This window comes from Glycine soja, chromosome 15 (assembly GCF_004193775.1).
Source record: "Glycine soja cultivar W05 chromosome 15, ASM419377v2, whole genome shotgun sequence".
Taxonomy (NCBI): Eukaryota; Viridiplantae; Streptophyta; class Magnoliopsida; order Fabales; family Fabaceae; genus Glycine; species Glycine soja.
The window spans coordinates 23,773,626-23,792,051 of record NC_041016.1 but is presented as its reverse complement, the minus strand read 5'-3'; the positions used below and the strand labels follow the sequence as shown (position 1 = coordinate 23,792,051).

Below are 18,426 nucleotides of genomic sequence, written 5' to 3'. Positions count from 1 at the left end.
TACGATATTCTCAATTCACTCCTTAATTTCATATGCATATGCATCATGTAATGTAATGTGAACATGACTCCATGGAGATTTCTACAACTTTTGGGCGGTCCCCATAGGCCTTATCCCCATACCATGGTCCAATTCTCTAACCATTCATAGAGTCCTTTGAGCTAACCCTATGGAGGCGGTGTGGTTTTATCGAAATTAGATAAGTGTGGGAAATGGCTTACTGATGTAAGGTTTGCATGACCTTACATTTATAGGATTTCACCGACTCGTTTAATCTATAGGCATATTCCCGTTAGCCACCATGAAAAACCCCCAACACTAGGTTGGGAGCCCACCAAGCACTCTCAACTTACATGCCAACCCACATGCAATGCCATGTATGCACTTTTCATTGGACTAATATGGTACTACAAGTTCATTATGATTTTGAACAACACACTTAGGAACTGATCTAGCAATTTCATAAGTTCAACCAGACAGTTTACACTCTCACACATCATCAGTTCTTAGACAAAGCATATTCCTAATACAGTTCTAGGTTTTCAAATCACAACATTCCCAGAATCCTTTTCAAGTTTAGTTGTACCAAACTTCTATCTCTATGTTAATTCCACAATTAATGATATTCATTATTGAGAAGAGGAAATGACTATTAATTATACTTTTTGGAACTTTATAGCCAAAACAAAAAAGAACTAACAATTAACATTTTTTCTCAGCTAGAATTTATGGCCAAGTCAAACTTATTTGTCTCACTTAGCGAGCTAGTCTCGCTTAAGGAGATCAAATCTTTTTTTTTTCAACTAGATTTGCTCGCTTAGCAAGAATGACTCACTTAGAGAGTTCTATGAAATTTCTAAATTTTCCAAATTAGAGGGTTTTGCTCGTTTAGTGAGAATAACTCACTTAACAAGACTTGTGAAATTTCTAACTTTTCCAAATCAGGGAGATTTGCTCGCTTAGCAAGAACGTCTCGCTCAACAAGACTGCAAAATTTTGCAAATAGTGAATTGGTCTTAAAACAAGCAATCCAACCCTGAATCCAAACCAACAACCAAAAATGACCCAAATAACTTAAACATTCAATATTCAACAACCAAGCATCACAAAAACAACATCAAAACTCACTATGAACAATAAATTATATAGTAAAATTCCCTTACCCAAATCAATGTCCTATGGTTCTAAGTCCTTGTAGAAGATAGGAACAATGATGCACTTGGTGAATTCTAAGTGGAACTCCTCACCGCCCTCAGCTTGTGTTCTAAGACCAGCTAATAGATCCTAGGCCAACATCAAAACAGTCTTATAACAAGATTCTAACACCACCCATCAAAGAGGTCATGCAAGAAAGGAAAATGAGCTCAAGGGACCAAAAGGAAGGGATTTGTTACTCACCTACTAAAATCCAGTAAGGAACATCTAAGATGCTGAGAAATCAAGCTACCATTGAGTGGATTTCAACATGCAAGCTCTAGAGGAGAAGAGATTTTTTTAGCAAAAAGAGAGAAAAATAGAAAGAAAGTGAGATGGGGATGATTTGGAGTTTTTGATCATTAAAGGGATTAAGGGGAAAGGGTGGTTGATTTCATTGTCTCTTTTCTAATAAGCTACCCATTTCTTTTATTCTCACCCCACTTCTACAAGTTTTTGTGACCATATATTTAAGCCCATAATTGCCTAAGCCCACTAACACTCATAAATCATAATACATGAATGTTAAGCAATTTAAATGAACTAACATCTCGATTAACATAAAGTCATATAATTTCATCTTACAATTTAAAAAAACACTTATACACACAAGTAATAAAATCATGAGATTACAACATCAATGTCACAGAGCTCCATCAGAACAGAGTTTAACTCACCATGATGTTCTTTCAGTGGTGTACCTTCTCTCATTCAGAGGCCAAACAAATGTTGTTTTAGAAGCAACTTGTTGCAAATTGATTTTGTCTTGAAGAGTTTTTCCAGCATGAACCATAATGTAGAAGCGATTTTCTCTTTAGAAACTTCATAAAGAACCTCATCAGACATCGACAAGAGAATAAACGAGTGAGTTTTTTCATCTTGTAACTCAAAGATTGACTTTTCAACCTTTAACGGTTAACTAGATAGAGGCACCCGGATTCACTGTTCTTTCAACAAGTCACGTATCTTGATGTGCTAGATGTTGAAGCTATTCTTTCTTGTGAATTTCTCAATCTTGATTGTGTTGACCATCTTCTTGATCAAATCTTGAAGATACATCATGAAAAAAAAAAAAGAATGGTTGATCTTTGATAACTTAGACCTACCATGAAATACATGCGAAAAGACCTATCACGAAGCTCTAGATACCAATTTATTGGGAAAGATTCAGAAAATTCTATTCAAATAGGAAAGTTCAAATGATAGAAGGAGAAGAGATATCGCACAAATTTTTAAGTTTATTAAAAATAAGAATTTTCAATGAAGGGATTAAAAGTGTTCTAAAGCTCACTGAACCCAGAACACAAAGTTCCTTATAAAGGATAAAACAACTAACTGTCTAACCGAAAATGATTACAACAACAAAAAAAAAAAAAACACAATCACAGTTACAACACAATGTATGTTAATGAACCACTAGATTGGATGCTCCTTTTTATGTGATTGGACACTCCACCAACAAAAGTATTGAACCAAACAATCAAGATTGTCATCCATCCTATCCAACAATCAACATTTCCTATTTTACCTTTTTTTCATTTACATTTCACAATAAATGCACAAGTATAAATTATTGAAAGATTAGGTAGAAAAATAAGGATATAATTACAAGAAAGTAATTAATGTTATCTTCTGTTGGACATTTTAGTGTAATTGATCTCTTTATTATGTTAAAATAAGAGTGCACGCTTGTTTTAATGTAATAATGAGATGTTCGGTTTAGGCAAATTTTGGAAGTTACATGGAAGTTACTAAAACTTCCATCAACGGTTGGAAGTTACATGGAAGTTACTAAAACTTCCATCAACGGCAGTTTTTAAAAAGAAATAACTTCCATCAACCGCCAAAAACCACCTGTTCTTTGATCATAAATAATCATTCTGGTTCAGAAAGCATAACGGGTGACAAAACATACAAGACCAAAACAAAACTCTTGAATTATAATCTTCTGATTTTATCCGATTGAACAATTTTAGTTGAACCCCGAAATTTGATTCAATCTGAAAGTGTTATACACGACTTCAGATTTATCCAGTATCATCTCGATTTTTCAAATTAACCAACAAAAGATTGAATCAAATCTTTCGAGATGACGAACGATAGTTCGAAGATGACAAGCAAGTTTGCGAAGTTGGACAAGTTTGAAGGGCAGGATTTCAGAAGATGGCAGAAGAAGATGCACTTTCTCTTGACAACATTGAATGTGGTGTATGTGTTGAGTACACCGATGCCGGTGTATATGGAAGACGAAACTCTGGATCAAACAAGGAAGCGTTCGAAATGGGAGAACGACGATTACATTTGTCGTGGACACATTCTGAACGGTATGTCTGACTCTCTCTTTGATATTTATCAAAATGTTGAGTCTGCTAAGGAATTATGGGACTCTCTTGAATCCAAGTATATGGCAGAAGATGCCTCAAGTAACTAATTCTTAGTTATTAATTTCTTTAATTACAAAATGATTGATTCGAGGCCTGTTATGGAACAATATAATGAACTGCTTCGGATTTTGGGTCAGTTTACTCAACATGATTTGAAAATGGATGAATCCATTGCAGTTTCATCTATAATTGATAAACTGCCTTCTTCTTGGAAAGACTTCAAGCATACCTTGAAACATAAGAAGGAAGAGTTGACTTTGGTTCAACTCGGTAGTCATTTCATGATTGAGGAGTCGCTGAGGGCTCAGGAAATTGACAAAGTCAATGATAAAAACGTAGCAGGTTCCTCTTCCGTTAATATGGTAGAGGAAAGTGGAACAATTAAGCAAAATTACAATGCTAAAGGTAACAAACGAAAATTTCAAGGAAATAAGAACAAAGGTCCAAACAAACAGACAAAATTGTCATGTTGGAAGTGTGGGAAACCTGGTCATTTAAAGAGGGATTGCCGGGTGTTCAAAGGAAAGAACAAGGCTGGTCCAAGTGGGTCTAATGATCCTGAAAAGCAACAAGGTCAGATTGTAGTGAATAATTTTAATTCGAATACGAATTCAAATTATGTATCACTAATATCTGATGCATTCTATGTGCAGGATGATGACGTTGCTTGGTGGTTTGATTCGGGAGCAACAAGCCATGTGTGCAAAGATCGTCGTTGGTTCAAGGAATTTAGACCAATCGATGATGGCTCTATTGTGAAGATGGGCAATGTTGCAACTGAACCAATCCTAGGATTAGGTTGTGTGAATTTAGTTTTTACTTCCGGAAAAAGTTTGTATTTGGATAATGTCTTATTTGTACCTGGTATTCGTAAGAACTTATTGTCTGGTATGGTTTTAAATAATTGTGGTTTCAAGCAAGTACTTGAAAGTGACAAGTACATCTTGTCAAGACATGGTTCGTTTGTTGGATTTGGTTATCATTGTAATGGAATGTTTAAATTAAACATTGATGTTCCTTTTGTTCTTGAATCTGTTTGTATGGCCTCGTGTAGTTCTATAACTAATATGACAAAATCAGAAATTTGGCATGCTAGATTAGGACATGTTCATTACAAAAGATTAAAAGATATGTCAAAAACAAGTATGATTCCTCCTTTTGTTTGTATGGCCTCGTGTAGTTCTATAACTAATATGACAAAATCAGAAATTTGGCATGCTAGATTAGGACATGTTCATTACAAAAGATTAAAAGATATGTCAAAAACAAGTATGATTCCTCCTTTTGATATGAACATTGAAAAATGCAAAACTTGCATGTTGACCAAGATCACTAGGAAACCTTTTAAGGATGTTAAAAGTGAGACTAAAGTCTTAGACCTTATTCATAGTGATTTGTGTGATTTGCATGCTACTCCATCATTAGGTCATAAAAAATATCTTGTTACTTTTATTGATGATGCATCAAGGTATTGTTATGTATATTTATTAAATACAAAAGATGAAGCTGTTGATAAATTTAAAATTTATAAGAAAGAGGTAGAACTTCATCCAAATGGGCTAATCAAAACTCTTCGTATGGATAGGGGAGGTGAGTATTATGATCCGGTTTATTTTCAATCTACTGGAATAATACATCAAACTACAGCTCCCTATACACCACAACAAAATGGTGTAACCGAAAGGAAGAATAGAACCTTGAAAGAAATGGTGAATTCCATGTTATCCTATTCGGGTTTAAGTGAAGGATTTTGGGGTGAGGCTATGTTGACAGCCTGTTACTTGTTGAACCGAATTCCTAACAAAAGGAATAAGGTTACCCCATATGAACTTTGGCACAAAAAGACACCAAATTTGAGTTATCTCAAAATTTGGGGATGTAGGGTTGTAGTCAGGCTTACAGAACCTAAAAGGAAAACCATAGGTGAAAGAGGTATAAATTGCATATTTATTGGATATGCTGAACATTCTAAAGCATATAGATTCTATGTGCTATAATCTAATGATTATGTTGCTGTGAACTCGGTTATAGAGTCACGGGATGCTATCTTTGATGAACAAAGATTTACATCTATACCTAGGCCAAAGGACATGAATTCCATGTCGAAAGTCTCAGTTAATATTGAGGATATACCTTCAACTAGTACTGAAACTAGAAAGAGTACGAGAGAAAGAAAGGCTAAGTCATTTGGTGATGACTTTCAACTCTATTTGGTTGAAGGGTTAAGGAATGATATTGAATTTCAATATCAATATTGCCTTAATGTTGAGGAAAACCCAAAGACTTTTAGTTAAGCAATGGCTTCAAGGGATGTTGTATTCTGGAAAGAAGCAATCCAAAGTGAGATGGATTCCATCATGCAAAATAATACCTGGAAATTGGTTGACTTACCTCCTGGATGTAAGCCATTAGGATGTAAGATGATCTTTAGGAGAAAGATGAAAGTGGATGGTACTGTTGACAAGTACAAAGCCAGATTGGTTATCCAAGGCTTTAGGCAAAAGGAGGGTATTGATTTTTTCGATACATATGCTCCTGTTGCTAGGATATCCACTATTAGACTGTTGTTAGCACTTGCTGCTATCCACAATCTGGTGATTCACCAAATGGATGTGAAAACTGCATTCTTAAATGGTGAATTGGATGAAGAGATATACATGAAACAACCTGAAGGGTTTGATATGCCAGGAAATGAAAATAAGGTGTGTAAACTGATGAAATCTCTTTATGGCTTGAAACAAGCGCCTAAACAATGGCATCAAAAATTTGATGAGGTTGTGTTGTCTAGTGGTTTTGTTCTAAACCAAGCAAATAAATGTCTATACAGCAAGTTTGATACTCATGGCAAAGGAGTTATCATTTGTCTGTATGTAGATGACATGTTGATCTTTGGTACCGACCAAGATCAAGTTGATGAAACTAAGGCATTTTTGTCTTCTAAGTTTGATATGAAAGATATGGGGGAGGCGGATGTGATCTTAGGAATAAAGATCAAACGTGGAAACAATGGCATTTCCATCTCTCAATCACATTATATTGAGAAGATATTGGAGAAATTTAATTTTAAAGATTGTTCTCCGGTAAGTACTCCCATTGATCCTAACCTGAAGCTATTACCTAATAAAGGTGTAGTAGTGTCTCAACTTGAATACTCAAGGGCGATAGGATCACTCATGTATGCAATGATTAGTACTAGGCCTGATATAGCTTATGTTGTTGCTAAACTTAGTAGGTTTACAAGTAATCCCAGTTCTCATCATTGGCAAGCTATGAATAGAGTATTCAAGTACTTAAAGGGAACCATTGACTATGGTTTGACATATACTGGATTTCCTTCGGTTATTGAAGGTTACTCTGATGCAAGTTGGATAACCAATATGGAAGATTATTCATCCACAAGTGGTTGGGTATTCCTCCTTGCAGGAGGTGCTATCTCTTGGGCATCCAAGAAACAGACCTGCATTACAAATTCAACAATGGAATCTGAATTTGTAGCTTTAGCAGCAGCTGGTAAAGAAGCTGAGTGGCTAAGAAATCTGATCTATGAGATTCCATTATGGCCCAAACCTATACCTCCCATGTCTATCATGTGCGATAGTCAGGCTACTTTGGCTAAGGCATATAGTCAAGTGTATAATGGGAAGTCTAGACACTTGGGTGTTAGACACAACATGGTTCGGGAGTTAATCATGCATGGTGTGATATCAGTGAAGTTTGTGAGAACTCAGCATAATTTGGCCGATCATTTAACCAAAGGGTTAAGTAGAGATCTCGTGAAAAGGTCGGCTGTGGGATTAGGATTAAAGTCCATCTGAAATCTCTTATGTTAAGATACCCAATTCCCATCTAATATAACATTAGGTGTTGAATTCAATGTGGAAAGCTTAACATGTAGAGATTGGAACACATCATCAAAAGTATCCCAAAAGGTATGTGTTCGGTTCTGTAAGTTAAGGAGGTTGGAGTATAACTCCTCAATGGTTCTTTTGAAAAATTGCATTTGCAGGTGCAAGAAAGAAAAGAACTACCTATATAAGCATGAAGTTTAGCCGCTTCAAGAAGCTGGGACTTGGCTTTGATATGCTTATGAAGGATAGGGACACAGGCTAGTAAATTAGTGTCGAGCAAGAGTAATGTTATAAACTATTGTGCAAATTATCTTCATGTATTCATTATGAATAGAAATGGTTCAATCCTTAGTGACACCCTGATATTCTAATATTTGAAACGTGTAATTTGCTAAGATGAAATTCAATCGTCACAATATTTCATCTATGCAGTAGTTTGTTGTATGTTATGACTTTGGTGATTTGATCGGTAATTACACTAAAATGGGGGAGGTTTGTTGGACATTTTAGTGTAATTGATCTCTTTATTATGTTAAAATAAGAGTGCACGCTTGTTTTAATATAATAATGAGATGTTCGATTTAGGCAAATTTTGGAAGTTACATGGAAGTTACTAAAACTTCCATCAACGGTTGGAAGTTACATGGAAGTTACTAAAACTTCCATCAACGGCAGTTTTTAAAAAGAAATAACTTCCATCAACCGCCAAAAACCACCTGTTCTTTGATCATAAATAATCATTCTGGTTCAGAAAGTATAACGGGTGACAAAACATACAAGACCAAAACAAAACTCTTAAATTATAATCTTCTGATTTTATCCGATTGAACAATTTTGGTTGAACCCCGAAATTTGATTCAATCTGAAAGTATTATACACGACTTCAGATTTATCCAGTATCATTTCGATTTTTCAAATTAACCAACATCTTGAACTTTCAAAATGATATATAATAGAAACAAAAATATTTCAAAAAAATGATAGTAAAAAAAAATGGTGGTAGTAGTTATCTTTAATAGTTATCTTTCAAGATCACAAACTACTGGTCGAGGATAATGATGTTGGAAAATTGTATTTCTTATACTCCCTCCCTAGGTTGATAATGAAAGTGGTGTTTTTTATTTACTTTTTATAAGACATAAATTACATTAATTATTTTATACTAAAATATTTCTAATAAATTAGAATGACTAATAATTAGAAAAGAGAGAAAATTATAAATGACAAGATAGTTATGAAAAAAAAATTAGGACAAATTATTATTATCAACTAAATTAATTATTTTTCTTAATTTTGATGAATTTGTTAATTGGGTCTTACAAATAAAAATAAAAAGAGTAAAAATATGATAAATTTTATTAAAAAAGAAATAATTGAAACTTTTGGTTTTAATTATTCAGTGTTTATATCTTTTAGTGCTATATTTTGAAATTTTGAAACAATAATAATATGCGATTAACATAACTTAGTTAAAATAAATTTAGCCATAAATTTAGCCAGTGTCCACAGCTCTTTCAAATAATGAGTTTCTTGGATCAATTGAGGCAATTTCTTTCTCTCTTTTTTTCCTGTTTTTAAACATCCTGACTCTGTATTTAGCTGTTGTGGAACATTCTTTTTCTTTTGAGCTGTTGGAAATTTCTATGAATATGGGGTACCTCCCACCAATTTTAAAATCAGTAATGCACAACCGTCTAGGAGAGCAATGGTGTCAAGCTCATATTGTGATTATTGAACACTAGGCAGAAATTGGGGCCGGCATGTCCCCTCCAATCCAAGCTATATATTTTGATTTTTTTTTTTGTTGACAAAATCATGTTACCATAATCAACAATGAATTTAAATCTCTTTCCTTTGTTCTTTAGTTAAAAATGGAACAACATTGAGTAACAAGCATTAATAGCAACACAAAAACATTATTAGTGGTCACAAGCAGGTAATCAACAATGTATGCTGAAATTCTTTGTACTATTTCTCTTGCTCCTCGATCTTTCCGTCCCAAGGCGCCTCTTTGTCTCATTCATTGGTTTTAAGCTTCTTTTAACTTCAGTTTGGCATTGGAAATGTGAGTAATTAAATTGTGCCTTTAACGTTAAAATCAGGAAAATGTTGGCCACCCTCAATAGCCATGGGTTCCATGACATATTTTGACACGCAGAAGATTTTCTGTGGAGTCCATTGCTAACCTCATTCTTTTATTTTCTTTTTTAAAATGTTAACAAGTGTAAGTGTTTTGAGGATTATTAAGGAATTAAAAATAAAAAATTATATTTAGTTGGTAATATATTAGTAGTCTAAATTGTAAATTGTCTACTAATTTTGTCCATACAAAAATATTAATCTTTCCTAAAAAATTTAACTAGTCATTTTTAGTGGAGTTTCCTTCAATCATATTTTTCTCATTCATTAATTTGAACTTTAGACCTTATTTAAGAAGATCAAATCTAAATTCATCAAATAAAAAATTATATAAAATATTATTATTACACTATAAACCTTGAGGTACTTTTTAATTAAAAACTTTTATTTATTAATTTTCAATCAATATATACTAATTGATTAGCAAGATTCTTATTTAGTAGATCAGATGGCTGAGAAGAAGTTTGACACCTTTATATATTTAAAATATCAAGGCTTAAATATTAAATAATTTTCAAGTCTTACAAAACTAGTAAGTTTTGTTTTAAGTCCTTATGCATTTTTTTATCCCTATATATAATATTTGTCGCCACCTGTTTTAATTTCTGTTGTGAACCTACGAATAGTAACAATATAATTTACATCCTGGCAAATATATCAATTTATTTTTATATATCTCGGCAAAATATATTGATTTTTATTCAGTTCTTACAACTATAAATTTTTCTAGTCCACGCTATTTCGTCCATCCCCATAGAATATAATAATTTTTTTTTTAGGAATAGTTTTTGTGTTTTTGCAAATAATTATACAGTAGTTCTTACAAATAATTTTTTTAATCCTTGTTAAAAGTAAAAATCAAAATAAGTGATAATGAATATTGCAAAGGTAATTTTTACATAGACTAAAATTAAAACTACTGTATCTGCAAGGATGTAAAACAAATTTAAGTAAATAATAATATAATACTCCTAATCACATAATTTCTTTTAATAATATAAGTTTTTATATTAAAAAGAATATATGCAAGGAGCATTAGGATAAGTAAAGATGAAGGTTTTTTTTTTTTTCCAAATTACACCCTCTCTCCTATCTTTTTATAAACCACGTATGTTTTTAGAAAATTTCTCCATATACACCATTTTCATGCTGCATTGGGAAGTCGGGTTCCGCACGGGCTTTTTTTAAATTAATTTGTATGTTTGAATTTTATTTTAATTTAAATTATTAAAATAATACAAATATTATATTATATAAATATATTTTTAATTGATTTTAAAAATAATTTTTTATTAAAATAATTTTTAAATAAGAAAATAATATTATTAAATATAATTACTTATCTTATATTATTTAATTTATATAAGACATTTTGTAGGTGAACATTTTTTTAAAATCTGAATTTTATCTAATAACATATTTCCTTTAGTAAAAAGTTAAAATTTTTAATATTATTGTGTTACAAAATATGGTTTTTTTTATGTCATTAGATTTTTTTAAAAATGATAATATTTTTTGTTTAACAATTTATTTATAAAAGAATATTAGAGTACATTATAAATAAAATACTTAAACAATTACATTTGGGTAAGGAAAAATTTAAGATGGAGGCATGTTGAAACAATTGTTTTTGTTATGACCATGTTGTCAAAAAATTTCATATTTTTTTCTATTTTCCCGCTAACTTTTAATAACAAAATATTATTTTAATAATATTAAAAATTTTAATTTTTTTAATAAAAAATATTATTTTAATAATATTAAAAGTTTTAATCTTTTTACTAAAGCAAATATATTATTAGACAAAATTCAGATTTAAAAAAATATTCACCTATAAAATATCGTATATAAATTAAACAGTACGAGATAAGTAATTATATTTAATAATATTATTTTATTATTAAAAAATTATTTTAATAAAAATGTATTTTTAAAATCAATTAAAAATATATTTATATAATATAATATTTGTATTATTTTAATAATTTAAATTAAAATAAAAATTTAAACATACAAATTAATTTTTTTTAAAAAAGGCCCGTATGGAAGTCGGGATTCTAATGCGACATGAAAATGGTATATATTGAGAAATTTTCCAAAAACATTTATAGTTTGAAAAAAGATAAGAGAGGAAAGGTGTAGTTTAGAAAAAAAAAACTAAAGATGAATCGTACTATCTCATCGCTTAGACAGTTGTTTTATTAAAACAAACATAATTTAGGATTAGATTAGCTTCTATCGGTATAATTAACATAAATATTGCAAGTTTATATTAATAATTGTTTTTGAGAATAAATTTTATATTAATAATATATGCAATATACTACCACTGTATTGATAAATAGTTTTATTGATACTAAATATTAATATATAAATAATGTTTACAGTAATATTTTAATTTTCTTTAATAAAAATTATATAGATAAAATAAACTTATATTTTTTATTTATTAAGACATTTATTTGAATGCTTGTCGCCACTTGAGTTGGCATAGGTTTGTTTGTGGAAAATATCATCTTACCATCCAAAGAGACAGAGATCAGAGATGGGTATTCTTCACTTTACGACTCCGCCATCTCAACGCTTTGGCTATAGCCATGTGGTGATTTGTCCTTGTTTTCTGTCATTTTTGCATGTGTGCAGTGTGCACTTTTGAAAGACGCGGTTGGGACTTGGGCGATGACCGCGTAGAGAGATTTACATGCATGTGGATGTGAAAGTTACAATATTTAATTGAAATTCTGTTAAGAGCATAGTTTTAAAAATGAATCCGTGATCCACCGGATCAAGATTATGAGTTATTGGATTAATAATCTACTAAGTTCTTTATTGACCCATAAGATTTAGTTTGTATTAAAAAATATGGAAACTTTGTACATGTCTTAAATTTTTTTTCAAAAATAACACTACTTATAAACAAAATCAAAATATCCAGTACATAAAGCAATCAAGCATAGACACTCTTGAAACACAGCAAATTGAATAAGTTATTTAAAATAAACAAATTAAGAATCACAATACAACAACAAAGCAATGTCGTTTTAAGTCATTTGAAGAAAAAAAATGTGTGACTCAACCTAGATCAATGAATTAAGTATTAGTTCAACTACAAATCCAATCAAATTACATCGGATCACAATTGATTGATTACATGATTTCATCCAGTCAAATCATTGATTTGTGGTCAAACTCATCGGGACAATTCGAGTTTTAAAATTGTGATTAAAAGTCATAACACATGTTTGTTTTTTGTGGAAAGAGAGAAACAAGAAACTACAATCATTTTTTTAAACATGTCTTTACTACTCGTATGAAATGATTTGTAACTTGGTATAATCTTGTGGGTTGTGCTCAACTTGCCTTATATGAGCTTCAACCAAAAATTTGGGGGGAAACCAAAATAAAATTGATTAAAACGAAATTTTGGTCACTTATTTACATTTTAAGTATTAGTTTGGTCCCATATGTTTAAAAAGGTTAATCATTATAACAAAAAAAATTATTCAATACACTAAATTAGTCTTCCATCAATTTTGGCACAAATTTAGCCAACTTAATTAGTGACACATAACAAATTATGAGAAATACCACATCAATCAAACTTAAACCGATAGTACCAAAAATTGATAGAAGTATCAATTTAGTCTAATACATACACTATAAATGATTAAAGTAAAACTTTTAAACTTAAGAAACCAAATTGAAACCTAAAATAAGATAAAATTCTATTTTAGCATATAAATTTAATGCATAAATTTAATATTGAAGAATATTACTAAGTTTTTTAGGATCATATTTTAAAGTATTCTTAAATTTATCATCATAATTCACTATAGAAACTTTGAAAATTTGTTTCTCATTTTCTTTTATCCTTTTGTACTCAAGATAATGTTTGTGTTCAAATGATGTAGAAATTAATTTTATTAATCTTTCTCATAAGTTTTTCTCTTGAAAAAAATAATATGTTTTACTCTTAAATCATTATTTTTATAAATATTTATCAATTGTGTAGAAAAAGAGAAGTGTGTGTGTGTGAGGAAATACAATACCTATATCATCATTGGACGCAAGAAAACATGTACCACTTAAACTTAATTAGTTCACACCAAAGTTTAATATTTTTATTATCATCAAAACTATGAGGTTTTTAAGGGCTAGACATCTTTCTTTTCTTTGGTTCTAACAAGTTCACCATTAGTCAATTAAAGGACAAACACAATAAAATTTGTAAGTTTTTCAAAAGTTGAGAGTAAAATGCACGGAACTAATTTGGTGGGGTAAATTTTTCCAAAAGTAAAAAGTCGAGGATAAAAAATGCAATTAAACCTATCAATTTTTGTTCTTTTAATAAACAAGGTTGTATCAACTTTATCTAAAAGTTTTGATCAATAAATTTTTTGCTTAGTCTATCATACCATGATTTTGGGGCTTGCTTAAACCATACCAAGCCTTTTTTTAGTTTATATACATGATTAGGAAAATAAAAATCAATAAAGCTTGAAAAGGTTGTGCAACATATTTTTCTTTTATAAAGCCATTCAAAAATCACTTTTGACATTCATTTGATAGGGCTTAAAGTACGTAACACAAGAAAAAAATAGAGGAAGTCTAATAGCTTTAAGTCTAGCTACAGGGACATATGTTTCATTATAATTTATACCTTCTTCTTGATTATATCCATTGCATACTAAACGAGCTTTATTTCTTATAATGATTTCAAATTCATCCATTTTGTTTCTAAAGATCCATTTGCTGCCAATTACTTGGTGAGCATTGCTTATTAGCCTAAGTTCCCATACATCACTTATCTTGATTGATTCAATTCATCTTGCATCATCAACAATCAATGTTCATCTAGTAATACAACATCAATGGACTTTGATTTTACTTGGGACACAAAAGCCATAGAATTACACACACGCACACATACACAAATTATTGTAAGAATGTCTAGTAGTCACCCCATTTAATATATCACCAAGCATGTTATGCAGAAAGAGGTCCCTTGTGTCAATATTTCTTTGAGTAATTCCTTTGTAGATTCATAGCTTGTGTCAACATTTCTTTCTCCCTTGTGTTCATGCCTAGTCCCTTCATTTGTGTAGGTGTCTCCAAGCAGCTCTACAAAATCATCATCTATATCATTTCTCACCTAATGGGGGTTAGTCTAATCAAATGCTATATGTATAGATTCTTCAACTACTAATGTTCTTTCATTGAAAACTATATGATTTGTTATGCAAAGACCCAAAAAGATAGCCTTATCCATTTTAGGGTCAAACTTGCCTAATTGAACTTTTCCATTATTTAATACAAAATATTTGCAACCAAAAATCCTCGTATGATATATGTTGGATTTCCTACTCGTATACAAATTATATGGTGTTAACTTCAAAATAGGTTTTATAATCAACCTCTTTCTTCACAACATACTTGGTGATATATCAAAGGGGGTAACTATAAACATTGGTCATATATCATTTTCTTCACAATAAGCTTCAAACTATTGATTTTGGAATTACCCACCCTGATCACTCTTGGATAGTGGTCATGGAGAACTTATGAGCTTTGAAAGCCATATTCAAAAGCTTTGAATTAACCTCAGGCTTGAGGGTCAACTATCATAAGAGTAATATTATGGGGGTCAATGCGGATAGCCCTTTCTTGGTGGCGGCAGAATCCTTCCTCCATTGCAACTTTACCATTTAACTTCTTAGATGTTCCCATTGGTGTCAACCCGAGATTGTGCAATACTTGGAGACCAATTATTGAGAGGTTTGAAAAAATATTGATAGGATGGAAAGTGAAGCACTTATCAATTGGGGGGAGACTAGTCGTGATTAATTCGGTATTGAGCATATCCTTATACTTTTTCTCATTCTACAAAACTCCAAGAAAGGTGATTTCATTGCTACAATAGACTTAACATAAGCTTTTGTGGCAGGGGTGGTCTGAATATCAGAAGATATCATGGTTGCATGGGAGTGTGTATGTCTTCCTAAAGATCAAGGGGGATTGGGAGCAAAAGACCTCCATCTTTTAAATTTGAGCTGGTTGGCAAGATAGAAATGGTTCCTATTAATAGAACCTTCTATCATATGACATAAGTTTAACGACTTGCCATTGTTACATAAAACTAGGAACTAATTAAAGTGGAAGATTTTATTTTTAATTCATATAAAACTTTTATATTAATTTGATTATGAAAACACTTGTCAACTTTTCGCATTTCAAAGGCCAAAGGCTAAACACACAATTCCAAAATAAAAACATCACATGATATATATTCAACGTCATAGTAATCCAAATCTCCTCAGAATATGCATATAAACATAAACCACACTATAAGGATAAACTACATAAACTCTAAGTTAGTCAACACTATATATAACTTTAAAAAGGAAACAAAAATGGATACGCGTCTTCACATCCATATACACATATCCATGAAGCCTCCAAAGACACGAAACCACATTCTATCCATCTGCTCCCACGCATGCCAGATACAGGATCGCCATAGGCATGGACCACACGTGCAACAACACAAAGGTAAGCTTACCAAAAACAAGCATACTAAAATGGGATAAAACTCATGATTCACTATCATCACACATATAATATAAACATGTAGAAATCATACATAAAGCATAAGTCTTAGAATTCTCATAACAGGATATCTCATAATAATCATCAGTTCATCAAGCATTGCATAAAGATTCAATCAACATACACCATTGTCATCATCAGCCCATCAATCATCAGGCGCCAAAGTATCTCCATGACCAAGGTTATCAATATCGAGAGTCTACGCAGACTCGTGAGAACTTCGTAGAGTCAACTCGTTGACTCGTAGACTCGTAAGAGTCTACTTCATAAAAAAATATGCATAACAAGTAAAAGAAATTTGTCCATGGCAAACCAATGTATCAAGTATCAACCTCCGTTAAATAAAAAATCTTCATATTTAGTGTGTGACAGCATGTCAAACCAATGTTTGAATCTCCATTAAAAAGATTTTTACGTATAGTATTTGACAATGTCTTGAAACATTATTGATTCAAACTTTCTTCCAATGTGCAAGAAAACTAGGATATGGCTAGGAACTTTTGAAACTGTTGAGGATGCAACTAGAGCCTATGATGAAGCAGTAAGGCTAATGTGAGGCACAAGAGCAAGAACAAACTTCCCTTACAACCCCAATGCATCTTAGTCATCATCTTCCAAGCTTCTCTCAGCAACTTTAACTGCAAAACTGCATAGGTGCTACATGGCTTCTTTGCAAATGACAAGGCCATCAATTCACAGGCAGAGCCTTAGACAGTGGCTTCACCATATGTCATCATCTCCTCTACGAGTAACTTCTCCATGAAGAGTAACGAAACTGAGACATTGTTGTTGCCACAAAAGAGACAAGAAGAGGAGCAAGAAGCAAAAAGGAATTGGGTTTTCAAGAAGGTTAAGGTGGAAAATGCTTAGCAGTTCAAGCCTCTTGAAGAGGACCACATCGAGCAAATGATAGAGGAGTTGCTGCATTACGGGTCTATTGAGCTATGCTCTGTGATTCCACCACATGCTCTTTGATTCATAATAACTTAAGCATTGAGCAAGCATTTTTATTGTTAGTTCACATTCTTACTCTATTAATTTAATCAACTAGTTCACAGCAAGTTCACAAGTTCACAACAAGTCAACAACAGAAATGAGACTTAGAGCACTAAGCTAACAGCCTAACACCATGAAATTTCAAAAATTCTTACCCACCCAAACTTGTGGCTTCTACTTCTCTCTAGCTCGTCGTGGACCTCGTGGGACTCACATCTTCCAACAAAATAAGGTAACCATCGCACGTCCGCACTGCATGCCGCCGTGTCACGTGTCGTCTGGTGTTGGGTGTCATGGATCGCACTCTAGTGTCGTCTCGTCTGAGGCTCTAAGCAGTAACTCCTCCAACTCTCCTATGGTCTAAGGCTTTGAGGGAGAAAGACAAAATGCACGAGCAAGCACGAAGCAAATCCCTAAACTAGACACAACACAATTGCACAAAAACGACGTCATTTTGTGGGAATTTTTTTTCCAACTAAACTCGTGTGACTCGGTCCAGACTCACGAGTTTACACGAGTCCACTCCGAGTCCACTGTTCACAGCCGACAAGTGTATCGGATCACACAAGTAGTATAAAACGGTAAGAACCGAGTATCGAACTCTCGGGGAACTTGTGTTATCTGGCAAGCTATTTCGGTAAATAGGTGTCTGGTATGAAAAGATGATTATGGTTATGAACAGGTATATAAACTATCTATGCAAAAAGAAAGAAAATCACGCAAGAGAAATGTTGTGTAAAAACAAGTAGAGAACGTGTTGGTCTTCCTAATAAGTTCCTGATGCTAAAACGGATGTTCTCTATCTAACAATGCTCATGTATTCCTATGTTGTCTCCTGGACTGCTAGACCCCGATTCCTCATGATAGCCTAGCCTAATCCTGATCAAGCCTCATTCACAGATTCCTCTTGTAAGACTAAACTCAACCAGGACCGCATTAAGACACATATACACAACTAAGTTCTTGTACCTCGATTCCTCGTGACACTACAACAACTTAGCCCCGTACTATCAAGGACTTTAGAATCAGACCAATTTCCACTGTTGAATGACCCTAACAAAGCATGCATCTACGTGATCAAGGTAAAGGCATACTAGAATGAAAAGCAGATAGCACAGAGAACACACAAAACATCATTGCATAGATAGAAATATATTTACATCAGGTACCTATAGGGAGGATCCAACAGAGGATTTAGCTTTCCATAGTCCGGAAACCTCCTTTACAACACAGAGAAGAACAAGATGAAATATTGCAAA

At 32.3% G+C, this 18,426-nt stretch overlaps 1 pseudogene; it reads left to right on the top strand.

Moving 5' to 3' along the window:
• Positions 1 to 6,751: 6,751 nt before the first annotated feature.
• Positions 6,752 to 17,146, top strand: LOC114385982 (annotated as a pseudogene).
• Positions 17,147 to 18,426: the final 1,280 nt, after the last annotated feature.